This window comes from Erythranthe guttata, chromosome 14 (assembly GCF_056151865.1).
Source record: "Erythranthe guttata isolate IM_541 chromosome 14, IM_541, whole genome shotgun sequence".
NCBI classification, from domain to species: domain Eukaryota; kingdom Viridiplantae; phylum Streptophyta; class Magnoliopsida; order Lamiales; family Phrymaceae; genus Erythranthe; species Erythranthe guttata.
In genome coordinates, this window is record NC_142546.1 from 13,024,583 (window position 1) to 13,042,950 (window position 18,368).

At 34.4% G+C, this 18,368-nt stretch overlaps 1 long non-coding RNA gene across 1 annotated transcript; it reads right to left on the reverse strand.

The window, feature by feature from the left end:
• Nucleotides 1–1,299: 1,299 nt before the first annotated feature.
• On the reverse strand, nucleotides 1,300–11,521 carry LOC148765213 (uncharacterized). The gene is made up of 3 exons (XR_016029690.1): nucleotides 10,772–11,521; nucleotides 4,047–8,232; nucleotides 1,300–1,507 (listed from the first exon to the last, which is right to left on the reverse strand). It is a non-coding gene; the product is annotated as an uncharacterized LOC148765213 (long non-coding RNA).
• Between the last annotated feature and the right edge of the window lie 6,847 nt (nucleotides 11,522–18,368).

Here is an 18,368-nt window from a genome sequence, read left to right on the forward strand (position 1 = left end):
CGCAAAAAGGATCATGTAAACACAAACTTCAATCCTAGGACATTAATACAAATCAACAAACATGCATAAGCACACTCGCTCCAATGGACATGCACAAACGTACATGTAAAAAAACATGCGCAAAAGTGCATTTGCAACAACGTTCTTAAAAACACGAACTACAATACTCGGAATTTAATACGCATCAACGAACAACAGCAAAAACACTAGATAAAAAAGATACAATGGAGTGTAGAAATAAAACTCTACGTTTTTAGGTGGATTTTTTTTCGGAGTAATTTATATTTCTTTATTAGTTGGTGGATTTGGTATCTTATAGGTACAAGTCGAAAATTAGGTGTCCAGGAAGCAAAAATGATCAAAGAGTAAGAAAAGAGTTGCAATTAGGAAAATAAAATCAAATTAGAAGAGAGAATCCCCGAACATCTTTGCTAGTGTCCACGAAGTCGAGCATAACTTTCTCATACGTACTCCAAATAAACTGGTTCCGGCGGCATTGGAGAGCTATTTCAGCTGGTTACAATTCCTGTCTAATGGCAAAATTCCAAATCCGGACTCGAACATGCTCAAAATTGGATTCCAAAAGCGATCATGAAAATACGTACTGCCGTTCGAGGACATGAATGCGCATCAAGAAACGTGCAAAAAAACACTCGCTAGAAGAGTTACGCACATAAGTAAAAGTACAAAAGCGTGCACAAAAGTACTCCCGCAAAAGTGGATTCGCAAAAAGGATCATGAAAACACAAACTACAATCCTAGGACATTAATACAAATCAACAAACATGCATAAGCACACTCGCTCAAATGGACATGCACAAACGTACATGTAAAAAAACATGCCCAAAAGTGCATTCGCAACAACGTTCTTAAAAACACAAACTACAATACTCGGACTTTAATACGCATCAACAAACAACAACAAAAACAGTAGATAAAAAAGATACAGTGGAGTGTAGAAATAAAATTCTACGTTTACGTTTAGGTGGATTTTTTTTCGGATTAATTTATATTTCTTTATTAATTGGTGGATTTGGTATCTTGTAGCACCCTCAATGATTTAAAAGAAATTTTAGAAAACACATATTTTATTAAAATCTTTTGGAACAAATTTGAACTTTGAGAAAAACCACTTTAAAATTTTAGAACCATTTCCCTTTACTTCAAATCTAACCCACAATCGGAAAATAAGATTTTTCATAGAGAGTGTACCATGACATGAAAGGGATTTTGAAAGAAACCTCGAGGTGGCGGAATAATCCACATAAAACATTACCGGGGTTTAGAAAACACTGGTAAGACAGCGGAAGGAAATAAACTTTATTTAAGATACCCCCGTTTAATAGACTGGGTTCCCAAGTCAGAGTACAAAAATTAAGAATTGATATCTTGGCTAGATATTTTAGAAATCGTTGACGTGGTAAAAATCCGGGTTAAACAGTCAAGGCATCAAGGCTACCGATTCCTCGAACTCCACTCCGCCGGCCTCCTAAATAGTTTGGAGAACCTGAAAAAGATAATTTGCATAAAAGCATGAGCCCAAACACTGGCTCAGTAAGGACATTAGTCTTAGTCTGACGAACTCACGCCTCTCTCATCGCATCTCTCACGACCTATGGGAGTCCTAAAGTATTCGTCTATGTTCTTTTCTGTCTATGTTATTTTACGTCATAATTATATTATGCTATATTATTTCATCGACGTTAATCACGACATATAATCACATCGCCAATAATTAAACATATAACTCCACATATGAGCACATAATAAAAAGTCTGGTTTTGCTTTGAAAGCCATTTGAAATTCACTTTGAAAATCATGTGGGGATTCATTTTCCTTTAGAAATCATTTCTTAGTTCATTTTGGAACTTGTCTTGTACAAAATATCCCTTCCCACGAAATTCCCCTTTTTAGAACGAAAGCCCCTTTTCAAAACTCTTTATAAAACCATTTTTTCTTTCAAAATATTTCGTATGCAAGTATGCACATGTTGGGATCCCTAACGTAAGCCTCGGCAATAGACGTTTATATGCTGAGCCCGGTCATTCGGTGGGAGCTAACCACCCTGTTGTTCTATAGTAACTGTTGTTGGGATACCGGCCCCCCGTATCCCGTGTTTATTCAACCGTAGCAACGTTACAATTTTGACCTTTCTATAGTAGACCATGCAATACCAATTAATGACTCGATGAATGCACGCAAGTCAAAGATCTTAATAGCAACACGATAATAATTCCAATTATATCATTCACATAATTCGAAGGAATTAAATCACATAATTCGGAAGTAATTTCCGAGGATATAGTAAGCACATATAGATCAAACATTAGTAATAAAGACACATATACTTGTACACGTATATACACATATATAGGTACTTATACGTATATATATACTTATAACTATACGTATATACTCTAATTTATAACTATGGATTATAAGTTTCCTCAACCCGAAGGGAGTACGCCTATAACATCATAGGTCTAAACTATCGATATACATATAAATATACATATACATATACATACTTGTACCTCACAATAGTAAATCACATAATTCAAATACACATAACGAAATTCAACGCTTCTTATTTAAAGAATCATCGGGAAATCTAATTCATTATAAGTACTAGCACATAGTAAGTTCAAAGAACAACTTATTATTCTAATCATAGATTAGTCTAAGAATATTTCTTAGATGTAGCTCAATACTCATGGGAAACTTCATCTATGTTCAACTATTATGTTAAGTTATGCCTCAAGAGTTTAAACCATGCTCACAAAGGACCTTTTGATTCAAGTAGTTTACTCATAGGAAAATCGGACAGTTTTGACACTTTAACTTCAAAAATACATTTCTCTTAGACCATAACTTCAAAATTTCTGAAACTTTAAAACAATACTCCTACATCATTGGGAAAGACTCCTGTAAAACATTTTTCCAAAATAATCAGTAGACTAAGAGAAATGAGTAAAACAGTGCAGTAGTGTGGTCACACTTTCAGAAACAGAACCAACCACTTTAAAAATACCCAATAAATCACCCTTTTGTTAAAACACTGTAACACTTTGCAGACGACTGGTTTTATAAGGTATAATTATATTCCAAGTGGAATCAAGGAAATCAAACCAGGAAAACTTCGATTTTAAAAGCAAATTCTCAGCTGACTCAAAAGCTGTGCAGGTTTAGTAAATAATTCATATCTTAATCATCTGAAATCCGATTGATGATTAAAATATATCAAATTAAAGAGTACAAAAAGATCTAGTTACCCATGAAATTTCGTGCTTTTAAGAAAACAGGGCATCTGTGAAACATGCAGTAAACTCCGAGGCTGAAAACCTGAAAATTCATTAGTGATCTATATCTACATCTTTGATCAAACCAGATCTGGCAGTTTAGGCACTATAACTTCAGAAATTCATATCTCCTAAACCGTAGATCCAAAGCTGATGAAATTTGGAACACATGTTCATATCTAAGTCTAGTTTATAGGGTTAAAACAGTTTATGAAGAAACTCATCTATGTAAGAGATATAATCAATTTAGTGCAGTAACATAAGCAGAAATTCAGAACAGATCCACTAAATTTATAAATACCAAATAATTCATCACTTAATCCAAAAATTACCAAATTTCGTAGAATATTAGTTTCATAAGTACATAATCATATTCGAGTGAAATCACTTCAATAAGAGTAGTATAAAAAGCTATTTAACACATAATTCGTGGATGACTCCGAAACTGTGCAGATTCAGAAAACGATTCATAACTCACTCAGTACTAATCCAATTTATTCATAATTTATATCCACATGAAGCTAACCGAAATATCTATACTACCATAAAATTTCATAATTTTATCTTAGAGATTACCCGATGAGACATGCAATACAATCAGAAGCTACGAAACTGAAATTCAAGTAGTGTTCATCAAGAACTTTAACTTCTAAAGCCCAAAATTAATACCACTAACATATAATTCATTAAAACCCATATAATTTATATTAATTAGGTTATTATTTCAGTAAAGACCAAGGTCCTTACCCAAGAGCAAGAAATCGAAGATGGAGTAAGAAAACCAAAGGCTCGGTGGATTTTCGGCGGGTTTGGCTTGGATGTTCTTGGATGGCTTTGGGGCTGAGTTTGAAGGATGTGAAGGGGCTGTTTCTTGAAGATTTTTAGCAGAATTGAAGAGGAGGGAGTTTCTCTTGGAGAGGAATTGAAGAGAGGAGGGAGAGAGGGTCTTTGATGGGGTGATGGAGGGGCTGTTTTTGATCGAAGAAGAGGGAGAGGAGAGGGAGAGGAGAGGGCCTTTTGGCTGATGTTTTTGGTGTGAAGAGAATGTGAAGAGGAGGGGTTTATTTATAGGGGAGATGAGGCCCTTATTTGCAATATAAAAGACATTGAGGTTTTATTGGAAATTTGGGAGAACATACCTTGGGGCATCTTAGCAATATAGAAGAGAAGAGGGAAGTCCTTTGTAATTATTAAACTTAGGGAGTAATTCACCTTCCCACAACACACGGCCAATACACACACTAAAACATATAATTCATATAAATTTCATAAGATACCAATTAAACTATAACGAAAACTAATTTCACACATCTCAATCCTAGATTAATTATCAATTAAAGCACATCATTAAAATCCATGGACTAAAGCACATAATTCATTAAATCACATAATTAGAATCAACTACTCAATTAATAATAATGTCTACTTCTAAAAATACTATAATGTATCTAAATCACATAAACACATAGAGAACGTATAAATTGCTAGTCGATTCATGAAATGCACGTATATTCGTATTTACTATCATATATAAATGCTTATTAAAATGCGGGCTGTTACAATCTTCCCCCCTTAAATAAATTTTGTCCTCAAAATTTGAAAAGTTCCCCGTAAAAGACGATGAGACCAAGTTACAAAATAACGTTTCTTGAATAGGGGGTTAACAATAATTTGGAAAACGTCTTCCTACCTTTTCAAAAGTTCGCCTTGATTCCAAAATATTTTGTAAGTAAATACGAACATGCTTCTTGTAAAAATTCCGGTAAGAGTTTTAGCACGACTATGATAGCTTTTAGGCAAAATAGTAACCGAGTCGAGTTGAAAATTCTAATATTCATAAAAACAAAACCTAAATTTGAAATATTTTAAAAAAATTCTCTTACCTTCTTTTGAAATGTTTTGAACCCCTCTGGGCCGTATGGTATGAATGCATCGTATGATATGCAACAGATTTTATCTAATCCTTATATGCAGATAAGGTTGACATGAACCTATAGTATCATAAACCCATAAACACCTAACATGCAAGACATGATATAGTTTAAGTGAGTAAATCCATTTATACCACGAACTAAAACAAGTTCTAAACCAGTTAGTTGTAAATTTGTAGATAGATAGATTTGCACATACATAAATCAGAAAATAAATTCACTGCCAACTTCAAAGTTATACATTTCTAGAAAACGTATTTCCTATACACCAAAAGTTTGCATGCATTTTTTAAAATATGCAAGAAAAATTAATATGCTTTGCATGTATTTTGTGAATGCGCCACATAAGTTTCACACAAGATACATATCAAATTCAATACAGGGCATCGCATATATCCACATAGATTCTACCACAAATGCTAGATGCAAACTATAATCTAAAATGCACTCACATGATTCATATAGTAAGAATTTAACCTTCAAACTTTTAACCGAAAACTAACACGGTTATCAAAAAGATCAATTATATTCTAAATTTCTACCCATGCGTATCTTATAGAAACAAAAACTCTTTCAAACCCTTCGCTTAAACGAAACATCATAATTCAGAATCTTTCTACATCTAAATATTATTAAGCATTCACCTGTTTTAGAAAAATCAAACTTTCCAAAATCATTATTTGAAAAATAATTTCTATAATTGACCCTTCCAAAAGAGTCAACCAAAGTGCTTAACATGCAAGTGAATAATTTCATTATGATGCACATAAATCACTTAGGGATGTGGCATGTGACTCAAATATATCATAAAATGCATGGAACTCACTACCAAAGAACACATTATTCATAAAATCTAATTTCAATTCACAACTCCGAGATAAAGTCAGGTAATCATATAATCCTACCATTAACTTCGAATTGTTAAATTTCGAAAACCCAAGTATCGCACATAGTTGGGACCATAGAAATACGGGTCCATGAGTTTTAAGAAAATTCAAGATAAGTTGTCAGAAAGTTGCGTCTATTTTGAAACAAAAATCTTTTATCAACTTCGTCAATATTTTAAAACGTGCATTTTTTTTAATCACAAATAAAGTTGAAAGGTTTTATTAAAAAGAACTTCGAGATCTTAAAATTAGAAACCGGTCTCAACTATTTTCGAGAAAACACTTTTAAAGAAGTATATACTTATAAACTCAAAATTATGAAGTATCAAAGTATAATAATTTACTAAGAAAACTTGACTATGCACATATTTCACATAATTTCACATGGTCAAAATAACAAATATCAAAGTCTAAAGGCAACTAGCTCAATTAGATTCTATAGACACCTAGTTTGGTCCAAATTGTCAATTACATGCATCGATAGGAATCTTCGAAAATAATTTAGTCACAAATATGCAATTATCAAGAAATCTGAACGTCGTAAAATGCAAATAGCATACACATATGCATACAAAGGTATGAGATTAATTAATCCACACACGTAGAAAAACCATGTAATTCATATATATGAATTTAAATTGCACATGTACTTAATTTGTTAACAAAAGTCGATCATACTTTGTCACATAAACTACCATACATGTCACATAATATTAATAGCACACTTAGTCAATTATTCCAGGAAATCGAACATGTAAGAATCGAGCACATAGATTACTTAGGGAGTTGAGTATATGATTAGAATCTACCGAGAAAACTTCAGAACATCACATTATTCTCTGGTAACCTACTCACATAATTTTCGAATTGTAAAGTAATTTCACATAACATTTAAACTTCGTCATACCTTAATATCACAATCACATTGTTCAAGCAACCAAGAATTGGCTACCTCAACATTAGAATTCATCAATTGGACATATAAGTAAAATGTGGTAACATATTCAAGATTAATCATCTAACATATAAGGTACACATAAGTGATGCATCAACACACATGTATAATCGATCAACACAAAAGGAGAACCTAAATTAAAATTAACCAATCAAACACTTCCGACATTCTTAACAATTTTATGATATTCTTTAATATGATGCGTCATATAATAGCAAAAATTCAAAAAATTTATATGCAAACGAAGATTTCCAGACACACCGAAGGTTTTAACACACAAATCTCAAATAATAATAGCACAACATGTGTTAGGTATTCAAGAAGGTTAAAACACTTAACCACTCATAATCCCCTAAAACCAGTTCTAGATCGGTGACATAAAATATCAAAATATTGAGGTACTTATACCAAAATAATCATCACAAAATCCGGTATCAAAACCGCATAAACTATCTTCTCTTTATCATTACATAGGCGCAATTAGGAAATTACGAATCTTAATAGGATCAACTCGAGATACTAACAATGAGTATAGTGACAAGATCACATAGAATTGTAAGTTCTCCAATTCGAATTAGTCAAAACTAAATATGAATCATACCTCATGACTTAGGCCGGGAATCGGAGGAGGAATCACATGTGCCTTGAGCCATAACGAGGAACCCAGTGTATTAAACACTGCTCTGATACCATGTTGTAGCACCCTCAATGATTTAAAAGAAATTTTAGAAAACACAGACTTTATTAAAATCTTTTGGAACAAATTTGAACTTTGAGAAAAACCACTTTAAAATTTTAGAACCATTTCCCTTTACTTCAAATCTAACCCACAATCGGAAAATAAGATTTTTCATAGAGAGTGTACCATGACATGAAAGGGATTTTGAAAGAAATCTCGAGGTGGCGGAATAATCCACATAAAACATTACCGGGGTTTAGAAAACACTGGTAAGACAGCGGAAGGAAATAAACTTTATTTAAGATACCCCCGTTTAATAGACTGGGTTCCCAAGTCAGAGTACAAAAATTAAGAATTGATATCTTGGCTAGATATTTTAGAAATCGTTGACGTGGTAAAAATCCGGGTTAAACAGTCAAGGCATCAAGGCTACCGATTCCTCGAACTCCACTCCGCCGGCCTCCTAAATAGTTTGGAGAACCTGAAAAAGATAATTTGCATAAAAGCATGAGCCCAAACACTGGCTCAGTAAGGACATTAGTCTTAGTCTGACGAACTCACGCCTCTCTCATCGCATCTCTCACGACCTATGGGAGTCCTAAAGTATTCGTCTATGTTCTTTTCTGTCTATGTTATTTTACGTCATAATTATATTATGCTATATTATTTCATCGACGTTAATCACGACATATAATCACATCGCCAATAATTAAACATATAACTCCACATATGAGCTCATAATAAAAAGTCTGGTTTTGCTTTGAAAGCCATTTGAAATTCACTTTGAAAATCATGTGGGGATTCATTTTCCTTTAGAAATCATTTCTTAGTTCATTTTGGAACTTGTCTTGTACAAAATATCCCTTCCCACGAAATTCCCCTTTTTAGAACGAAAGCCCCTTTTCAAAACTCTTTATAAAACCATTTTTTCTTTCAAAATATTTCGTATGCAAGTATGCACATGTTGGGATCCCTAACGTAAGCCTCGGCAATAGACGTTTATATGCTGAGCCCGGTCATTCGGTGGGAGCTAACCACCCTGTTGTTCTATAGTAACTGTTGTTGGGATACCGGCCCCCCGTATCCCGTGTTTATTCAACCGTAGCAACGTTACAATTTTGACCTTTCTATAGTAGACCATGCAATACCAATTAATGACTCGATGAATGCACGCAAGTCAAAGATCTTAATAGCAACACGATAATAATTCCAATTATATCATTCACATAATTCGAAGGAATTAAATCACATAATTCGGAAGTAATTTCCAAGGATATAGTAAGCACATATAGATCAAACATTAGTAATAAAGACACATATACTTGTACACGTATATACACATATATAGGTACTTATACGTATATATATACTTATAACTATACGTATATACTCTAATTTATAACTATGGATTATAAGTTTCCTCAACCCGAAGGGAGTACGCCTATAACATCATAGGTCTAAACTATCGATATACATATAAATATACATATACATATACATACTTGTACCTCACAAGAGTAAATCACATAATTCAAATACACATAACGAAATTCAACGCTTCTTATTTAAAGAATCATCGGGAAATCTAATTCATTATAAGTACTAGCACATAGTAAGTTCAAAGAACAACTTATTATTCTAATCATAGATTAGTCTAAGAATATTTCTTAGATGTAGCTCAATACTCATGGGAAACTTCATCTATGTTCAACTATTATGTTAAGTTATGCCTCAAGAGTTTAAACCATGCTCACAAAGGACCTTTTGATTCAAGTAGTTTACTCATAGGAAAATCGGACAGTTTTGACACTTTAACTTCAAAAATACATTTCTCTTAGACCATAACTTCAAAATTTCTGAAACTTTAAAACAATACTCCTACATCATTGGGAAAGACTCCTGTAAAACATTTTTCCAAAATAATCAGTAGACTACGAGAAATGAGTAAAACAGTGCAGTAGTGTGGTCACACTTTCAGAAACAGAACCAACCACTTTAAAAATACCCAATAAATCACCCTTTTGTTAAAACACTGTAACACTTTGCAGACGACTGGTTTTATAAGGTATAATTATATTCCAAGTGGAATCAAGGAAATCAAACCAGGAAAACTTCGATTTTAAAAGCAAATTCTCAGCTGACTCAAAAGCTGTGCAGGTTTAGTAAATAATTCATATCTTAATCATCTGAAATCCGATTGATGATTAAAATATATCAAATTAAATAGTACAAAAAGATCTAGTTACCCATGAAATTTCGTGCTTTTAAGAAAACAGGGCATCTGTGAAACATGCAGTAAACTCCGAGGCTGAAAACCTGAAAATTCATTAGTGATCTATATCTACATCTTTGATCAAACCAGATCTGGCAGTTTAGGCACTATAACTTCAGAAATTCATATCTCCTAAACCGTAGATCCAAAGCTGATGAAATTTGGAACACATGTTCATATCTAAGTCTAGTTTATAGGGTTAAAACAGTTTATGAAGAAACTCATCTATGTAAGAGATATAATCAATTTAGTGCAGTAACATAAGCAGAAATTCAGAACAGATCCACTAAATTTATAAATACCAAATAATTCATCACTTAATCCAAAAATTACCAAATTTCGTAGAATATTAGTTTCATAAGTACATAATCATATTCGAGTGAAATCACTTCAATAAGAGTAGTATAAAAAGCTATTTAACACATAATTCGTGGATGACTCCGAAACTGTGCAGATTCAGAAAACGATTCATAACTCACTCAGTACTAATCCACTTTATTCATAATTTATATCCACATGAAGCTAACCGAAATATCTATACTACCATAAAATTTCATAATTTTATCTTAGAGATTACCCGATGAGACATGCAATACAATCAGAAGCTACGAAACTGAAATTCAAGTAGTGTTCATCAAGAACTTTAACTTCTAAAGCCCAAAATTAATACCACTAACATATAATTCATTAAAACCCATATAATTTATATTAATTAGGTTATTATTTCAGTAAAGACCAAGGTCCTTACCCAAGAGCAAGAAATCGAAGATGGAGTAAGAAAACCAAAGGCTCGGTGGATTTTCGGCGGGTTTGGCTTGGATGTTCTTGGATGGCTTTGGGGCTGAGTTTGAAGGATGTGAAGGGGCTGTTCTTGAAGATTTTTAGCAGAATTGAAGAGGAGGGAGTTTCTCTTGGAGAGGAATTGAAGAGAGGAGGGAGAGAGGGTCTTTGATGGGGTGATGGAGGGGCTGTTTTTGATCGAAGAAGAGGGAGAGGAGAGGGAGAGGAGAGGGCCTTTTGGCTGATGTTTTTGGTGTGAAGAGAATGTGAAGAGGAGGGGTTTATTTATAGGGGAGATGAGGCCCTTATTTGCAATATAAAAGACATTGAGGTTTTATTGGAAATTTGGGAGAACATACCTTGGGGCATCTTAGCAATATAGAAGAGAAGAGGGAAGTCCTTTGTAATTATTAAACTTAGGGAGTAATTCACCTTCCCACAACACACGGCCAATACACACACTAAAACATATAATTCATATAAATTTCATAAGATACCAATTAAACTATAACGAAAACTAATTTCACACATCTCAATCCTAGATTAATTATCAATTAAAGCACATCATTAAAATCCATGGACTAAAGCACATAATTCATTAAATCACATAATTAGAATCAACTACTCAATTAATAATAATGTCTACTTCTAAAAATACTATAATGTATATAAATCACATAAACACATAGAGAACGTATAAATTGCTACTCGATTCATGAAATGCACGTATATTCGTATTTACTATCATATATAAATGCTTATGAAAATGCGGGCTGTTACATATCTTATAGGTACAAGTCGAAAATTAGGTGTCCAGGAAGCAAAAATGTTCAAAGAGTAAGAAAAGAGTTGCAATTAGAAAAATAAAATCAAATTAGAAGAGAGAATCCCCGAACATCTTTGGTAGTGTCCACGAAGTCGAGCATAACTTTCTCATATGTACTCCAAATCAACTGGTTCCGACGGCATTGGAAAGCTATTTCAGCTGGCTACAATTCCTGTCTAATGGCAAAATTACAAATTCAACTCGAACATGCTCAAAATTTGATTCCAAAAGCGATCATGAAAATACGTACTGCCGTTCGAGGACATGAATGCGCATCAAGAAACGTGCAAAAAAACACTCGCTAGAAGAGTTACGCACATAAGTAAAAGTACAAAAGCATGCACAAAAGTACTCACGCAAAAGTGGATTCGCAAAAAGGATCATGAAAACACAAACTACAATCCTAGGACATTAATACAAATCAACAAACATGCATAAGCACACTCGCTCAAATGGACATGCACAAACGTACATGTAAAAAAACATGCGCAAAAGTGCATTCGCAACAACGTTCTTAAAAACACGAACTACAATACTCGGACTTTAATACGCATCAACAAACAACAGCAAAAACACTAGATAAAAAAGATACAGTGGAGTGTAGAAATAAAACTCTACGTTTACGTTTAGGTGGATTTTTTTTCGGATTAATTTATAGTTCTTTATTAATTGGTGGATTTGGTATCTTATAGGTACAAGTCGAAAATTAGGTGTCCAGGAAGCAAAAATGATCAAAGAGTAAGAAAAGAGTTGCAATTAGGAAAATAAAATCAAATTAGAAGAGAGAATCCCCAAACATCTTTGGTAGTGTCCACGAACTCGAGCATAACTTTCTCATACGTACTCCAAATCAACTGGTTCCGGCGGCATTGGAAAGCTATTTCAGCTGGCTACGATTCCTGTCTAATGGCAAAATTCCAAATTCGACTCGAACATGCTCAAAATTTGATTCCAAAAGCGATCATGTAAATACGTACTGCCGTTCGATGACATGAATGCGCATCAAGAAACGTGCAAAAAAACACTCGCTAGAAGAGTTACGCACATAAGTAAAAGTACAAAAGCATGCACAAAAGTACTCACGCAAAAGTGGATTCGGAAAAAGGATCATGAAAACATAAACTACAATCCTAGGACATTAATACAAATCAACAAACATGCATAAGCACACTCGTTCAAATGGACATGCACAAACGTACATGTAAAAAAACATGCGCAAAAGTGCATTCGCAACAACGTTCTTAAAAACACGAACTACAATACTCGGACTTTAATACGCATCAACAAACAACAGCAAAAACACTAGATAAAAAAGATACAGTGGAGTGTAGAATTAAAACTCTACGTTTACGTTTAGGTGGATTTTTTTTCGGAGTAATTTATATTTCTTTATTAGTTGGTGGATTTGGTATCTTATAGGTACAAGTCCAAAATTAGGTGTCCAGGAAGCAAAAATGATCAAAGAGTAAGAAAAGAGTTGCAATTAGGAAAATAAAATCAAACTAGAAGAGAGAATCCCCGAACATCTTTGCTAGTGTCCACGAAGTCGAGCATAACTTTCTCATACGTACTCCAAATCTACTGGTTCCGGCGGCATTGGAAAGCTATTTCAGCTGGCTACAATTCCTGTCTAATGGCAAAATTCCAAATTCGACTCGAACATGCTCAAAATTGGATTCCAAAAGCGATCATGAAAATACGTACTGCCGTTCGAGGACATGAATGCGCATCAAGAAACGTGCAAAAAAACACTCGCTAGAAGAGTTACGCGCATAAGTAAAAGTACAAAAGCATGCACAAAAGTACTGACGCAAAAGTGGATTCGCAAAAAGGATCATGAAAACACAAACTACAATCCTAGGACATTAATACAAATCAACAAACATGCATAAGCACACTCGCTCCAATGGACATGCACAAACGTACATGTAAAAAAACATGCGCAAAAGTGCAGTCGCAACAACGTTCTTAAAAACACGAACTACAATACTCGGACTTTAATACGCATCAACAAACAACAGCAAAAACACTAGATAAAAAAGATACAGTGGAGTGTAGAAATAAAACTCTACGTTTACGTTTAGGTGGATTTTTTTTCGGATTAATTTATATTTCTTTATTAATTGGTGGATCTGGTATCTTATAGGTACAAGTCGAAAATTAGGTGTCCAGGAAGCAAAAATGATCAAAGAGTAAGAAAAGAGTTGCAATTAGGAAAATACAATCAAATTAGAAGAGAGAATCCCCGAACATCTTTGCTAGTGTCCACGAAGTCGAGCATAACTTTCTCATACGTACTCCAAATCAACTGGTTCCGGCGGCATTGGAAAGCTATTTCAGCTGGCTACAATTCCTGTCTCATGGCAAAATTCCAAATTCGACTCGAACATGCTCAAATTGGATTCCAAAAGCGATCATGAAAATATGTACTACCGTTCGAGGACTTGAATGCGCATCAAGAAACGTGCAAAAAAACACTCGCTAGAAGAGTTACGCACATAAGTCAAACTACAAAAGCATGAACAAAAGTACTCACGCAAAAGTGGATTCGCTAAAAGCATCATGAAAACACAAACTACAATCCTAGGACATTAATACAAATCAACAAACATGCATAAGCACACTCGCTCAAATGGACATGCACAAACGTACATGTAAAAAAACATGCGTAAAAGTGCATTCGCAACAACGTTCTTAAAAACACGAACTACAATACTCGGACTTTAATACGCATCAACAAACAACAGCAAAAACACTAGATTAAAAAGATACAGTGGAGTGTAGAAATAAAACTCTACGTTTACGTTTAGGTGGATTTTTTTTCGGATTAATTTATATTTCTTTATTAATTGGTGGATTTGGTATCTTAAAAGTACAAGTCGAAAATTAGGTGTCCAGGAAGCAAAAATGATCAAAGAGTAAGAAAAGAGTTGCAATTAGGAAAATAAAATCAAATTAGAAGAGGGAATCCCCGAACATCTTTGCTAAGTCGAGCATAACTTTTTCATACGTACTCCAAATCAACTGGTTCTGGCGGCATTGGAAAGCTATTTCAGCTGGCTACAATTCCTGTCAAATGGCAAAATTCCAAATTCGACTCGAACATGTTCAAAATTGGATTCCAAAAGCGATCATGAAAATACGTACTGCCGTTCGAGGACTTGAATGCGCATCAAGAAACGTGCAAAAAAAACACTCGCTAGAAGAGTTACGCACATAAGTAAAAGTACAAAAGCATGCACAAAAGTACTCACGCAAAAAAGGATTCGCAAAAAGAATCATGAAAACACAAACTACAATCCTAGGACATTAATACAAATCAACAAACATGCATAAGCACACTCGCTCAAATGGACATGCACAAACGTACATGTAAACAAACATGCGCAAAAGTGCATTCGCAACAACGTTCTTAAAAACACGAAGTACAATACTCGGACTTTAATACGCATCAACAAACAACAGCAAAAACACTAGATAAAAAAAATACATTGGAGTGTGGAAATAAAACTCTACGTTTACGTTTAGGTGGATTTTTTTTTTCGGATTAATTTATATTTCTTTATTAATTGGTGGATTTGGTATCTTATAGGTACAAGTCGAAAATTAGGTGTCCAGGAAGCAAAAATGATCAAAGAGTAAGAAAAGAGTTGCAATTAGGAAAATAAAATCAAATTAGAAGAGAGAATCCCCGAACATCTTTGCTAGTGTCCACGAAGTCGAGCATAACTTTCTCATACGTACTCCAAATCAACTGGTTCCAGCGTCATTGGAAAGCTATTTCAGCTGGCTACAATTCCTAGCTAATGGCAAAATTCCAAATTCGGACTCGAACATGCTCAAAATTGGATTCCAAAAGCGATCATGAAAATACGTACTGCCGTTCGGGGACATGAATGCGCATCAAGAAACGTGCACAAAAACACTCGCTAGAAGAGATAAGCACATAAGTAAAAGTACAAAAGCATGCACAAAAGTACTCACGCAAAAGTGGATTCGCAAAAAGGATCATGTAAACACAAACTTCAATCCTAGGACATTAATACAAATCAACAAACATGCATAAGCACACTCGTTCAAATGGACATGCACAAACGTACATGTAAAAAAACATGCGCAAAAGTGCATTCGCAACAACGTTCTTAAAAACACGAACTACAATACTCGGACTTTAATACGCATCAACAAACAACAGCAAAAACACTAGATAAAAAAGATACAGTGGAGTGTAGAATTAAAACTCTACGTTTACGTTTAGGTGGATTTTTTTTCGGAGTAATTTATATTTCTTTATTAGTTGGTGGATTTGGTATCTTATAGGTACAAGTCCAAAATTAGGTGTCCAGGAAGCAAAAATGATCAAAGAGTAAGAAAAGAGTTGCAATTAGGAAAATAAAATCAAACTAGAAGAGAGAATCCCCGAACATCTTTGCTAGTGTCCACAAAGTCGAGCATAACTTTCTCATACGTACTCCAAATCTACTGGTTCCGGCGGCATTGGAAAGCTATTTCAGCTGGCTACAATTCCTGTCTAATGGCAAAATTCCAAATTCGACTCGAACATGCTCAAAATTGGATTCCAAAAGCGATCATGAAAATACGTACTGCCGTTCGAGGACATGAATGCGCATCAAGAAACGTGCAAAAAAACACTCGCTAGAAGAGTTACGCGCATAAGTAAAAGTACAAAAGCATGCACAAAAGTACTGACGCAAAAGTGGATTCGCAAAAAGGATCATGAAAACACAAACTACAATCCTAGGACATTAATACAAATCAACAAACATGCATAAGCACACTCGCTCCAATGGACATGCACAAACGTACATGTAAAAAAACATGCGCAAAAGTGCAGTCGCAACAACGTTCTTAAAAACACGAACTACAATTCTCGGACTTTAATACGCATCAACAAACAACAGCAAAAACACTAGATAAAAAAGATACAGTGGAGTGTGGAAATAAAACTCTACGTTTACGTTTAGGTGGATTTTTTTTCGGATTAATTTATATTTCTTTATTAATTGGTGGATCTGGTATCTTATAGGTACAAGTCGAAAATTAGGTGTCCAGGAAGCAAAAATGATCAAAGAGTAAGAAAAGAGTTGCAATTAGGAAAATAAAATCAAATTAGAAGAGAGAATCCCCGAACATCTTTGCTAGTGTCCACGAAGTCGAGCATAACTTTCTCATACGTACTCCAAATCAACTGGTTCCGGCGGCATTGGAAAGCTATTTCAGCTGGCTACAATTCCTGTCTCATGGCAAAATTCCAAATTCGACTCGAACATGCTCAAATTGGATTCCAAAAGCGATCATGAAAATATGTACTACCGTTCGAGGACTTGAATGCGCATCAAGAAACGTGCAAAAAAACACTCGCTAGAAGAGTTACGCACATAAGTAAAACTACAAAAGCATGAACAAAAGTACTCACGCAAAAGTGGATTCGCTAAAAGCATCATGAAAACACAAACTACAATCCTAGGACATTAATACAAATCAACAAACATGCATAAGCACACTCGCTCAAATGGACATGCACAAACGTACATGTAAAAAAACATGCGTAAAAGTGCATTCGCAACAACGTTCTTAAAAACACGAACTACAATACTCGGACTTTAATACGCATCAACAAACAACAGCAAAAACACTAGATTAAAAAGATACAGTGGAGTGTAGAAATAAAACTCTACGTTTACGTTTAGGTGGATTTTTTTTCGGATTAATTTATATTTCTTTATTAATTGGTGGATTTGGTATCTTAAAAGTACAAGTCGAAAATTAGGTGTCCAGGAAGCAAAAATGATCAAAGAGTAAGAAAAGAGTTGCAATTAGGAAAATAAAATCAAATTAGAAGAGGGAATCCCCGAACATCTTTGCTAGTGTCCACGAAGTCGAGCATAACTTTTTCATACGTACTCCAAATCAACTGGTTCTGGCGGCATTGGAAAGCTATTTCAGCTGGCTACAATTCCTGTCAAATGGCAAAATTCCAAATTCGACTCGAACATGTTCAAAATTGGATTCCAAAAGCGATCATGAAAATACGTACTGCCGTTCGAGGACTTGAATGCGCATCAAGAAACGTGCAAAAAAAACACTCGCTAGAAGAGTTACGCACATAAGTAAAAGTACAAAAGCATGCACAAAAGTACTCACGCAAAAGTGGATTCGCAAAAAGAATCATGAAAACACAAACTACAATCCTAGGACATTAATACAAATCAACAAACATGCATAAGCACACTCGCTCAAATGGACATGCACAAACGTACATGTAAACAAACATGCGCAAAAGTGCATTCGCAACAACGTTCTTAAAAACACGAAGTACAATACTCGGACTTTAATACGCATCAACAAACAACAGCAAAAACACTAGATAAAAAAAATACATTGGAGTGTGGAAATAAAACTCTACGTTTACGTTTAGGTGGATTTTTTTTTTCGGATTAATTTATATTTCTTTATTAATTGGTGGATTTGGTATCTTATAGGTACAAGTCGAAAATTAGGTGTCCAGGAAGCAAAAATGATCAAAGAGTAAGAAAAGAGTTGCAATTAGGAAAATAAAATCAAATTAGAAGAGAGAATCCCCGAACATCTTTGCTAGTGTCCACGAAGTCGAGCATAACTTTCTCATACGTACTCCAAATCAACTGGTTCCAGCGTCATTGGAAAGCTATTTCAGCTGGCTACAATTCCAGTCTAATGGCAAAATTCCAAATTCGAC